This window comes from Dasypus novemcinctus, chromosome 12 (assembly GCF_030445035.2).
Source record: "Dasypus novemcinctus isolate mDasNov1 chromosome 12, mDasNov1.1.hap2, whole genome shotgun sequence".
Lineage (NCBI taxonomy): Eukaryota > Metazoa > Chordata > Mammalia > Cingulata > Dasypodidae > Dasypus > Dasypus novemcinctus.
In genome coordinates this window covers 29,711,553-29,723,770 of record NC_080684.1, presented here as the reverse complement: position 1 = coordinate 29,723,770, position 12,218 = coordinate 29,711,553, and the positions used below count along the sequence as shown (strand labels likewise).

The following is a 12,218-nucleotide window of genomic DNA, read 5'->3' as shown; positions in this document are numbered from 1 at the left end:
ATCTAATGAATGTACGGATTATAAGGGTTAATCTATATTTTTAAATTTTTAGAGCCAAAAGACGATATTAGAAAAAGTGGCATTAATTCAGAATAACATAAATATTTCAGACAGTCTCCACTGCCCATATCACATGTAAAACGAAGGAAGACTACTGGAAGAGTGGCAAGATTGGTTACGTTGTTCAAGGAGAAACTCATTTATGGCAGCTTGTTTGGGCTTTAATATACAGGGCTTTATGCTATAGAGTTTAAATATCTACCTCCCCATGAAAATATTTCGAGATATATATGTATACACACACACACACATATATATATATACACATATATTTTAAATATACAGCTTTGGTGCAGATGTTAAAAAGGGGAGATGGGAAACCAAACTTCAATTACAGCCTTCATCCTGCTGAGACTGACAGAAGATCCTCAACTGCAAGTTCTTTTTGTCTTTCTATTTCTCACTTACATGATGACATTAACAGGCAACCTGACTATTATCACCCTCACATTGCTGGATCCCCACCTTAAAACTCCTATGTACTTTTTCCTCAGAAATTTCTCCTTCTTAGAAGTCTCATTCACTACTGTCTGTATTTCTAGATTCCTGTACACGACAATACCATCACCTACAATGCTTGTATAAGTCAAATATCTTTTATTATTCTTTTTGGTGCAACAGAGTTTTTTCTCCTGGCAGTCATGTCCTGCGGTCACCCCTCGGGCTGAAGTGTGGTTTGCTGGCCTGGCGGGGGAGCAGCCGCAGTAGGCCTAATTCCGATGCCCCCATAATAGGGTGGCTGGTCGGACTCACCGCCACCCCTGAAGGGAGCTCGGCATGGGCGCAGAGTGCCCTCGGGTCTCCCCTTCTCGGCAGCCATGCTTCCGCGGCCGCCCCTCCTCCCGGATGGCGCCACACAATGCCTGTGGGGCAGCACCCTTCTTCTTCTTTCTCCCTGCGCAGGCGCAGGGCGGAAAATTCCAGTCTGCCCTTTTCCCCTCCCCTGACAGCAGCAACAGCCAGGCGTGGGCGGGAAACTCAAGTCTGCCCTCCACCCCAGCAACAGCATCCACCAATCCCTAAACCCTGCCCCTTCCCCCAGCAACAGCGACAGCCAATCCCTAACCACCACCCCTCCCCCGTCCAGTACCGCCCACTGACCTTTCGCCGGCAACCAATCAGAACAGGGCATGGCTTCGACCAATCAGCCTTCCCCAGACCTTATAAAACTGTTGCCTCTCCCTCAATAAAGTGGACTTGCGTGTTTACCTTGTCTCCGTGGTAGTTTTTCTGCGCCCTCCAGTCCTGAGAGCCTCCGACAAGGGCCTGGCCTCCCTTGTCCCCAGTTCGTCGCCTGCTTCTCCGGGCGACCCCTTCGTCGCCAGCTTTGCCGGGCGACCCCGTCAGCCGAACCACGCAACCCCTGTGAGACCGACCCCTCGTCTGCTGCCGGACCGACCCCTCGTCCCAAGTGGGACCGACCCCTCGTCCCAAGCGGGACCGACCCCTCGTCCGCAGCCAGACCCCACTTCTACTGACCGAGCAAGCCGCCGCAATGTCCTATGACCGCTACGCAGCCATCTGTAAACCCCTTCATTTCATGACCATCATGAGCAGCAAAGTCTGTATATGATTAATCATTGGCTGTTGGGTGGCTGGCTTGAGATCACTGTCCCACCCCTCAGCTTGGGACTCCAGTTAGAGTTTTGTGACTCCAACGCCATTGATCATTTTTGCTGTGATGCAGGTCCACTCCTAAAGATCTCATGCACAGATACGTGGTTAATAGAACAGATGGTTATCCTCATGGCTGTCTTTGCTCTCATTATCACCCTAGTGTGTGTGGTTCTGTCCTACACATACATCATCAGGACAATTCTGAGATTCCCCTCGGCCCAGCAAAAAAAAAAAGCCTTTTCTACTTGCTCATCTCACATAATTGTGGCTTCCCTCACCTATGGAAGCTGCATCTTCATCTATGTCAATCCTTCAGCAAAGGAAGAGGTGGCCATAAATAAAGGCTTTTCAATGCTCACTACTTCTGTTGCTCCCATGTTGATCTCCTTCATTTACACACTGAGAAACAAGCAAGTCAAGCAAGTTTTGATCACACCATGAAGAGGATGGCATTTCTCTCAAAGAAGTAGAAAATGTGTTGATTCAAAGTAAAATGAAAGTAGAAAGTCTCTTACTTATGCCCTTTGCCTCATTTCTTTGTTTCCTGTCTAGATTTAGTTTCATTAAATTTCTCAAAGATTTCTTTTTGATTTACATTTTTAAATTTTTATTTACTTATTCTTCTCTATTTTTTAAATGTTACATTAAAAAAAATGAGGTCCCCATATACCTCCCACCCCCTTCACCTCACTCCTCTCACATCAACAAACTCTTTCATCATCGTGGGACGTTCATTACATTTGGTGAATGCATTTTGGAGCGCTGCAGTACCACATGTATAATGGTTTACATTGTAGTTTACACTCTCCCCCAGTCCATGCAGTGGGCCATGGCAGGACACATAATGTATAGCATCTGTCCCTGTAGTACCACCCAGGACAACTCCACATCCTGAAAATGCCCCCACACACAGCTGCCTGAGTGTGATGAAGTTGGACTCAGATATGACCTTTCTACACATGCCTCTTCTGTTGCTTTTACTGGACTTGTGGCTGGTGCTGGGGTTGGTGTAGACTCAGGAGACTTGAATCTCTGGACTGTACATGTGACTGCCAGGCACTGAGGCTCAGGAGACATGTAACTCCTATCCTCTGGTTTATTGGACTTACCCTGGCCAGATAACAAGGAGGTGAAGAAGGTCAACCACCACACCAGAGAGCCAAGAATGCCTACAACTGCAAGGAGGAGAATTGCATCCATCATCCATGTGGAATCTAAGCCCCCTCTCAATACAGAGTTGGAGTGGACATAACATTTTTTATTTTTGAAACATCTCATTTTGAACATCAAACATTGCACCAACGTGAGTCATTTATCTCAAGACAATTGTCTTTATGATAACTAAGAGTACTGTACTGGTGTTTACACTTAATTCCTGACCATTTAAAACTTATCAGTGATATTACTGTCTAATAATCAAAGACTTCATCATAGACTGAACTTAATTATTAACTTGAAAAAGTAAAATTTCCCCTTTTTCTTACACTCAAAATTAACCAAAAGAAGTTTTCGCCTGGAAAGAACACATACTTGAAATAAAAACTCAATTTTTAACCAGTTTCAATAAACCCAGGAAGCTTTAAACCATGGGAAAGAGAGCTTCTTGGAGAAATGTGAGCGTTCTCAAAGATTTTTAATATTGTATTCTCCTGTAACCTTAATTAAATCACTCATTTAAAACTAAGTGTACACAGAGTGCTTTCCTTTATTGTGAAAGAATAAAATACATTTTTAAGAAATTAAATCAAATCACAACTTCTATTCTTTTTGTCAATGCTCTGTGGAAGGAAGGGAAGCAATAATATTTAAAAGTGTACAAATTATATTCAAGGTTAATTAAACAGTAATAGCTCTAGTTTCTTCCTCTGAAACAGCTATCAAAATTAATATCTTAAATCCAAGAATCAAAATAAAAAATACAACAGCAACAACAAATATATAATTTCAAAAGTTACCCAAAAAATGGCATTCATTCTGGGACAATTTAGATAACAGCAACATGCAAAAAGAGATATCAGGGAATGGATGTCTCTTAAGCGATTATCCTCCCATCTGCAATATTGGAGGTCCAGGGTTTGATTCCTGGGGCAAGCTGGCCTGTGCACACTGCTAGCCTGTGCAGGAGTATTGGTCCCCACAGGGAGCTAATGCAGCAAGTTGATGCAACAAAAAGAGCCACAGAGGAGAGGCAATAAGAGACCAGGGAGCTGAGTTTGTGCAAGAGATTGAGCACCTCTCTCCTATTCCAGGTCCCAGGATCAACCCCTGATGATGCCTAAAGAGAAGACAAGTAGACACAGAAGAATACACAGAGAGCAGACAATGAGTACAAAACAATGAGGGGAGAGAGAAATAAGTAAATAAAATACATTTTTACAAAAAAAAGGTGATATCAACAGGAATTTGAGAATAATCAGAATTGAAGAAATGGGAACTTCTTCCCAATCATTGATAAGATGTATAGCCTTTTTTTATATTACATAAGTAAACTACTTAAAATGCAAATATTTAATTTCAAACATTTTAAAATGTAAATTAAGTTTTTATGGGTTATTAAATCAGAATAGATGCATTAGAGTAGATTGGAAGGAACTCCAAATTTTAAGTTTTGATAAAATTAGAAAACTCAAGGCTAATTGAAAGAAATAAGATAACAAGGTTATCCAACCAGCAAAAGAAGTAAAAAATAAAGAACTACAAACAGGAATAAGTTTTGATCAATGAAACAGCTGAATAAAATATTCCTAAATGAAAAGCATATATTTTTAGGCAATGAGCATTACATATCAATGTAACAAATTAATAAACCTCCACTCATAACACCTCCCCTCATTAATTATAATCTCTGTAAGTAAATAAGTATTCTATAGGCTACCAGAGAAAAAGACAGCAACAACAAAGGTAACTTCTGAAATCAAATTACAATTCAGGAAATATTTAAGTCAAATTTTTAGTGGGTTTTTAAATAGCCATTGGATACTTTTAAAAATTATTTGCTCTTGGCAGCATTCTGAAAATAAATCCATTTTTGAATTACCAATGATGTGTCCACTCTTTTCAAACATTATTAATACTTTTACCTATCCCATGAGTATAATTTAGTTGTGTAAAAATGCAGAGATAAGAACATTGAGTAAATGAGTAACTTATCATAGATGGAAAATGATGGAGAATGAATTTTGATTTCAAGTCATATTCCATTCATTACAATACACTGTCCTTCAGGCAGCAGGTTAGTGTTGACAGGGAGGAGTGAAGAGAAACGCTGTAATTGGAGTATGTGAACTGGCAAGGTAGTAAATCTATCTCTCCTTGCAATAATGCACTCATAGTTTATCAATGTGTTACCTGATATCTTGCTTTTATTTAATTACTTTATTGACATTGTAAAAGAAAAAGTCTACCAAACATTGTAATTAATGTTACTGATGCTGAATACCATAATTAATTCTATTCTATCATATTTAAGATTTTATGTTTTGAAAAAGAGAATGATATAAAATTGTATTTATCTTCATCCTGCCAATTTTGAAGCATATTTAATATCAACACGACCTCATGGAGCATTCACCATAGAGCTCCCTTGCATTGAAATCACTATAAGAAATATCTGAGTCTGGAAACCTGAAGAAGAAAATCTTTGAAATATTCTTTAATGAAGGCCAAAGTAATTGCATGCCATTTAGTAGTGCACATTTAATCTAAGTTTCTGTTAATAAGTGAATGCAACTATTATGCATTATATTTTGCAGAACAGAATTAAATGCATTTTAAGATTAATTGCTAATTTAAATAATATACTATAAAAATTATACATTAAAACAAGTAAAAGTTTAGGCTATCAATGTGTAAAATTGAAGCAGATATAGAAATGAAGAACAAAGAAACTCGTCAAATAGCATTTTACTACAATCTTCTTTATAAGTGAGTTTATATGGAATAACCACAAATACATGCAAAAGGAATAATTAATATTTAATATTAGAAGCATTGATAAGTTTACCTGGGGTGAAAAGTCCCATTCATTTAAACTAGAGGTGAAAGTCAAAGGTGGAGGGAGTAAAAGAGATAGAAATAAAAGAAAAAAAGAAAAAAAAATCTTAATACAATCTTTGCACTGATGAAACTTATAAGCCAACAACCAAAAACACCAAATAGACACTGCAATGATTCCCTATGTCCCTGGGGACATTTGAAATACATACAATCCACTTCTCATACTAAATAGAAAATGAATCTATTCACTGCTCCCTTGACTCAAAATGCATATAATATACAAACAATTGGTATATTCTTTATAACTTATTTTCTCTCCTATTTAGTTGATATAGCAATAACACTAAATCTAAATACACAATAGTCAAATATCAGGAACATGCAGAACATATGAAATGTCTCCATTATTTTTTTAGTAATTGTAAGCACATTTATCAATTTCAAAAATGTAAATGTAGCTTTATTGGACTTTCTTGTTGATAATATGGACTAACCTTCTCATTGATCACAATAGTAAAACTAGAAAAAAATACCTACAGCTATCTGAAGTACAAACTGACAGAAAATGGAAGGAAAATGCTTTTTGCAAATCTCTGAAATATTCCAGATGCGTCCATACTTATCCATACTGATGATTGATCCAGAGGCACTTCTCATTTCACAGAGGAGCTCAAAAACGTGGCACAAGCCAAATGCAACAATCTTAACTAAATGAAGAAATAGATTTTAGAATTTGAGGTTCCCAGAGGTATGAGAAAAATGGGAACAACACCAGAGAGATAGGAGACTTAATTTTGTGACCCCCAAAATCAACACACAAATTTCCTTCAAATCATTAACTCTCAATTTGCACATACAAGGAAGAAAACACCAAAAACAAAGACAAAAAATAGAGAATAGAGTAGGTGCAAGGCCTCAGATATAAACAGAGATTTTATCAGATGTCCAATACTAGGGAAACAAAGTTTGGATTTTAAGTCCTGTCATGTTAAAGAAGCTTGGTAAATAGCCCAGTCTTTCTGTTGAAACCACAGATAATATATTCCTTAGGAATAATGAAACAACTAAGTAGAATAATCCTTACAAAATCTGAAGCTAATCCACTACAGGATGAAGATGCTGCATTAGTCTTCCATTTAATCAGTTTTAAGCTTTTATCATTACATGAGAAAAAAAATAAATATAGTAACACATGTGATGGGATACAAAATTATATCCAAGAGCAAAAACTAAATAATGGAAAGTAAGTGGCTATGTGAATATCAAACCAATGTGATCTTAAGACAAGAAATATTACTAGAAACGAGTAGTGAAATTTTATAGTGATAAAGGAGACAAATAAACATTAAGATGCACAAATATTAGAAGATGGAAGGTTAGAGAGTTACAGGACTCACTTTCCTCCCAGAAAAATAGTAAGAGGACAGGCAGAAACTGTCCAGAACAACAGTTCTTAGGCTCAGGACTTAAAGATCTAGAATAAATTAGACCAGGGGTCAAAGAAGAGTCCTATCACAAAACTACTCAATGCTAAATCACTATGCAAGAAAGACACACTGATCATGAGAGTAAACTCACCACCATAACCAGATGATTAGACATCAGCAAAAACTCACAAGCCATACTGAGAGAGAGGAAATAATGGCCCAGACAAAGGAACAAATCAAAACACCAGATGAGCCACAAAAATTGAAGCAATTAATCAAAGATGTTCATGCAAATCTCCTGAATCAATTCGAGGGGTTGAAGGAAAATATGGTTAAAGAAATAAAGGAGCTTAGGAAGACAATGGCTGAGCACAAAAAATTTGAGATAAAAGAGGTTAAATGGAAAAGACAGAAGAAGAGATAGATTAAAGAATATGAGCAGAAACTCAGGGAAACTAATGATAGCATAAAGTGCACCAATAAATATAACATGGGAGTTCCAGAAGGAGGAAAAAGAATAAGGGAGAAAAGTACTATTTGAGGAAATAATAGTTGAAAAATTCCCAACTTTCATGAAAGACAAGAATATACTTATCCAAGAAGCATGATGTACTACAAACAGAATAAACCTAAAAAGACTTAAATAGTAGACACAAATGCAATTCAGAAGTTCAAATGCTAAAAATAAAGAGAGAATTCTGAAAACAGCATGAGAAAAGTGGTACTTCCCATACAAGGGATTATAGTATGACTTGTTACAGAGTTCTCATCAAAAATAATAGAGATGAGAAGACAATGAAATGGTATATTGAAGATACTGAAAGAGAAATACTGCCAGCAAAGAAATTGTCCTTCAAAAATGAGGGTGAGTTTACTCCCTAATCTTGAAGTTTTTGGAGAAACTAGAGAGTTCATCGATATGAGACCAGCTCTCCAAGAATCACTAAAGGGAGATCTATGACCTGAAAATAAAAGAGAAAAAAAGAAGCTTGGAGGAGGTTGTAGAAATGAAGATTGTGAGAAAGTGTACCCAAAAGTGTAAAAGGACAGACATAAATAAGTTATGAGACATGAAAGCCAAAGGATAAAATGGTAAAAGAACATAATGCATTTACAGTAATAGAATTGAATGTTTGTTTGGGTTTTTTTAAGATTTATTTTTTATTTATTTCTCCCCCCTTCCCCCCCACCCCGGTTGTCTGTTCTCTGTGTCTATTTGCTGCGTCTTCTTTGTCTGCTTCTGTTGTTGTCAGTGGCATGAGAATCTGTGTTTCTTTTTCTGTTGCGTCATCTTGTGTGTCAGCTCTCCATGAGTGCGGCGCCATTCCTGGGCAGGCTGCACTTTCTTTTGCACTGGGCGGCTCTCCTTACTGGGTGCACTCCTTGCGCATGGGCTCTCCTATGCGGGAGACACCGCTGCGTGGCACGGCACTCCTTGTGTGCATCAGCACTGCGCATGGGCCAGCTCCACACGGGTCAAGGAGGCCTGGGGTTTGAACCTTGGACCTACCATGTGGTAGACAGATGCCCTAACCACTGGACCAAGTCCGCCGCCAGAATTGAATGTTAATGGATTTAATTCCCCAAAAGTTACAGGCTGACAGAATGGATAAAAATCAAAACAAAATTGTAAGCCATCCATATGCTGTCTACAATTGATTCACCTTAGATCTGAGTGTACAAAGAGGCTGACAGTGAAAGATTGGAAAAAGATATTTTATGCAAACAGTCACCAAACAAAGACCAAAAGTAGCTATACTAATATCAGACAAAACAGACTTTAAATGCAAAAATGTTATAAAGGTAACAGACATTCATTATATATTAATAAAAGGGCAATACACCAGAAATAAGTAGCAATTATAAATATCTGTGCACCTAACCAGGGTATCCGCCCAAAAAATGAGACAAATTCTGGCAAAAATGAAAGGAGAAATGGATGTCTCTACAATAAAGTTGGAGACTTCAGTACAACACTGACATCAAGGGGTAGAAAAGCTAGACAGAAGGTCCACAAGGAAAATAGAGAATTTAATAATTTGATAAAGGAGTTAGACCTAACAGCCATACACAGAGCATTACACCCAAATCAGCAGGTTATACGGTCTTCTTAAGTACTCATGGATCTTTTTCCAGAAGAGACTACTTGTTAGGTCACGAGGCAGGTCTCAATAAATATAACAGGACTGAAATTACACAAAACGCCTTTTCTGGTCATAATGGAATGAAGCTGGAAATAATACTATGTGGGAAAGGGGAAAATTCACAAATATTTGGAAGCTCAGCAACACAGTCTAAAACAATAAGTGTGTCAAAGAAAAAATCCAAGAGAAATTAATAAATAGCTCAAGACAAATGAAAACAAGAACCCCACTTAAGACTTATGCAACAAAAGCAGGGTTAAGATGGAAATTTATAGCCCTAAAAGCCCATACCAAAAACAAACAAAACTATGATCAAGACCTAACTGAACACCTGGAGGAACTAGAAAAAGAAAACAACAGACTAAAACAAAATTAAGCAGAAAGAAAGAAATAACAAAGCTTGAAGGAGAAATAAATTAAATGTAGAACAAAAATCAATAGAATCAGCAAAACCAAAAGATGGTACTTTGAGAAGATCAATGAACTGATAAACCCTTAGCTGGACTAACAAAGAAAAAAGAGAGAACAGGCAAATAAATAAAATCAGGAATAAAAGGGAGGGCATTACTCCTAACATTGCAGAATAAAAAGGATCATAAAAGGATATTATTAAAAGTTTTATGTCAGCAACTTAGTCGACATAGATGAAATGGACAAATTTCTGGAAACACACAGAAACCTAGATTGACTTTGAAGAAATACAAGACCTTAACAAACCAATCACAAGTAAACAGATTGAGTCAGTTATCAAAACTGTCCCCAAAATGAAAGCCCAGGACCAGATGGCTTCTCAATTGAATTCTACCAAGCAATTCTGCTTAAACTCTTCCATAAATTTGAAGAGGAAGGAAAATTACTCAACTCATTTTATGAAGTCAACATCACCCTATCAAAGGCAGATAAAGATACTACAAGAATAGAAAACTATAGACCAATCTCTCTACCAAATAGAGATGCAAAAATTTACAAAAAAACAAACTTACAAATTGAATCCAACAGTAACAGCATGTTAAAAGAATTACATACCACAATCAAATGGGTTTTATTCTTTGTATACAAGGGTGGTTCAACAAAAGAAAATCAAATAATGTAAAATATCTCCTTAACAAATTCAAGGAATCATGTTAAATTACACAGAAAATCATCTTGATTGACACAGAAAATGCATTTGACAAAACTCAGGCCATTATATATTTTGTCATAACCTACAAAATCATGCAGGACAGAGTGTAAACTATAATGTAAACTATACTCCATGGTTGGTGTCAGTGCTTCAATATGTAACAAATGAATCACATTAATGAAGTATGTTGTTAATGTGGGAAGGTGTGGGAGGAGGAGAGGGGAGGGCATATGGGAATTCCTTATATTTGCTATGTAACATTTCTGTAATCTAAAGTTTCCTTAAAAAATTAATTATTGAAAAAAATACCATATACTAGGCCACAAAACAAGTCTCAATAAATGTCAAAAGATTCAATTTAAAAAGTTAAAGAAAGCTACTTAAATGATACAGGGCATATATAAAACACCAACAGCCAACATTGTACATAGGGAAGAAAAAAAAGGCATCCAAATTGGTGAAGAATAAGCAGAACTCACATAATTTTTAGATGACATGATCCTATATTTAGAAAATCCTTAAATATCTATAACAAAGCTCCTAGAGATAATGAAAAGTTCTGCAAATTTCCAGGTTACAAAACAAACATTCAAATATCAGTGTATTTTATATAATAGTAATGAAAAATCCAAGGAGGAAATCAAGAAAAAATTCCAATTACAATAACAAAAATTGAGAATCAGATATCTAATAATTAGTTTAACCAGGGATGTAATGGACCTGTACACAGAAAACTACAAAAAAGTGCTTAAAGAAATTTAAAAACAAAACTTAAACAATTAAAGGACATTCTATGTTCCTTGAATGGAATAATAAATATCATTAAGGTATCTATCCCTTCTACCCAAATTACCTTATAATTTCAATGCAATACCAATCACAATTACAACTAACTTTACACAGATAAAAAAATTAATTACCCTTTTATTTGACATCTCTTTCTAGTTGCTTCTCCAGTTAGTAATTGGTAGTAATCCTTTGGTGCTAGGGAGGCTCATCCCCAGGAGTCATGTCCCACGTTGGGGGGAAGGTAATGCATTTACATACTGAGTTTGGCTTAGAGAGTGGCCACCTTTGTGCAACATGCCGGGTCTAAGGAAGTAACTCTTAGGCAACAACTTAGACCAGCAGAATACCTCAGCCTGCATGTTGGATCAAGTGTCAAAAACTGCTCTTTGACCTAGATAAAAGGGGGAAATAGCAAAGTCAAATTAGTTGATGTGGCTAAGAGTCTTCCAAAAAGAGTAGAGAGGTCATCAGAGAGGTTGCACTTATGCAAACCTCAGCAGGATCCCAGAAAAAGCCAAAGTAGATACAACCCTAGGTACTGGTTCTCCTGAAGGCTATGGAGATCCACAGGTTACATAGTCATGGCAGATGGATTTGGTGCTCTGTGCTTTGTCAGAGGGCCCTGCTTTGGAATTTGTGCTCCTGAGTGTGATGGAGCTGGACTCAGATGTAACTTTTCTATACATGCCTCCTCTGTCACTTTTCCTGAACCTGTGTTTGGCGCTAGGGATGGTGCATACTCAGGAGACTTGAATCTCTGGACTACCCATGTGCCAGCTGGGTCTTGAACCTCAGCCGAGTGGTGACTCCTACTCTCTTGTTCATTGGTCTTACCCAGGTCAGCTAACAGGGAGGTGAAGAAGGTCAACCACCACACCAGAAAATCAAGAGTGCCTACAAGTGTAAGCAGAGGAATCGCATCCATCATCTGTGTGGAATCTAAGCCCCCTCTTGATCTAAAGGTGGAGAGGACATTGCCATCCCAGGGCCCACAGAATGGAGGAATAAAGTATGGACTAGAGTGGACTTACTGATATTCTACTACAAAACTATTGTGATGAG

The 12,218-nt window shown here is 37.4% G+C and overlaps 1 pseudogene; it reads left to right on the top strand.

The window, feature by feature from the left end:
* Window positions 1-372: 372 nt before the first annotated feature.
* LOC101421376 (olfactory receptor 6C2-like) lies at window positions 373-2,147 on the top strand (annotated as a pseudogene).
* The last annotated feature ends 10,071 nt before the right edge of the window (window positions 2,148-12,218 follow it).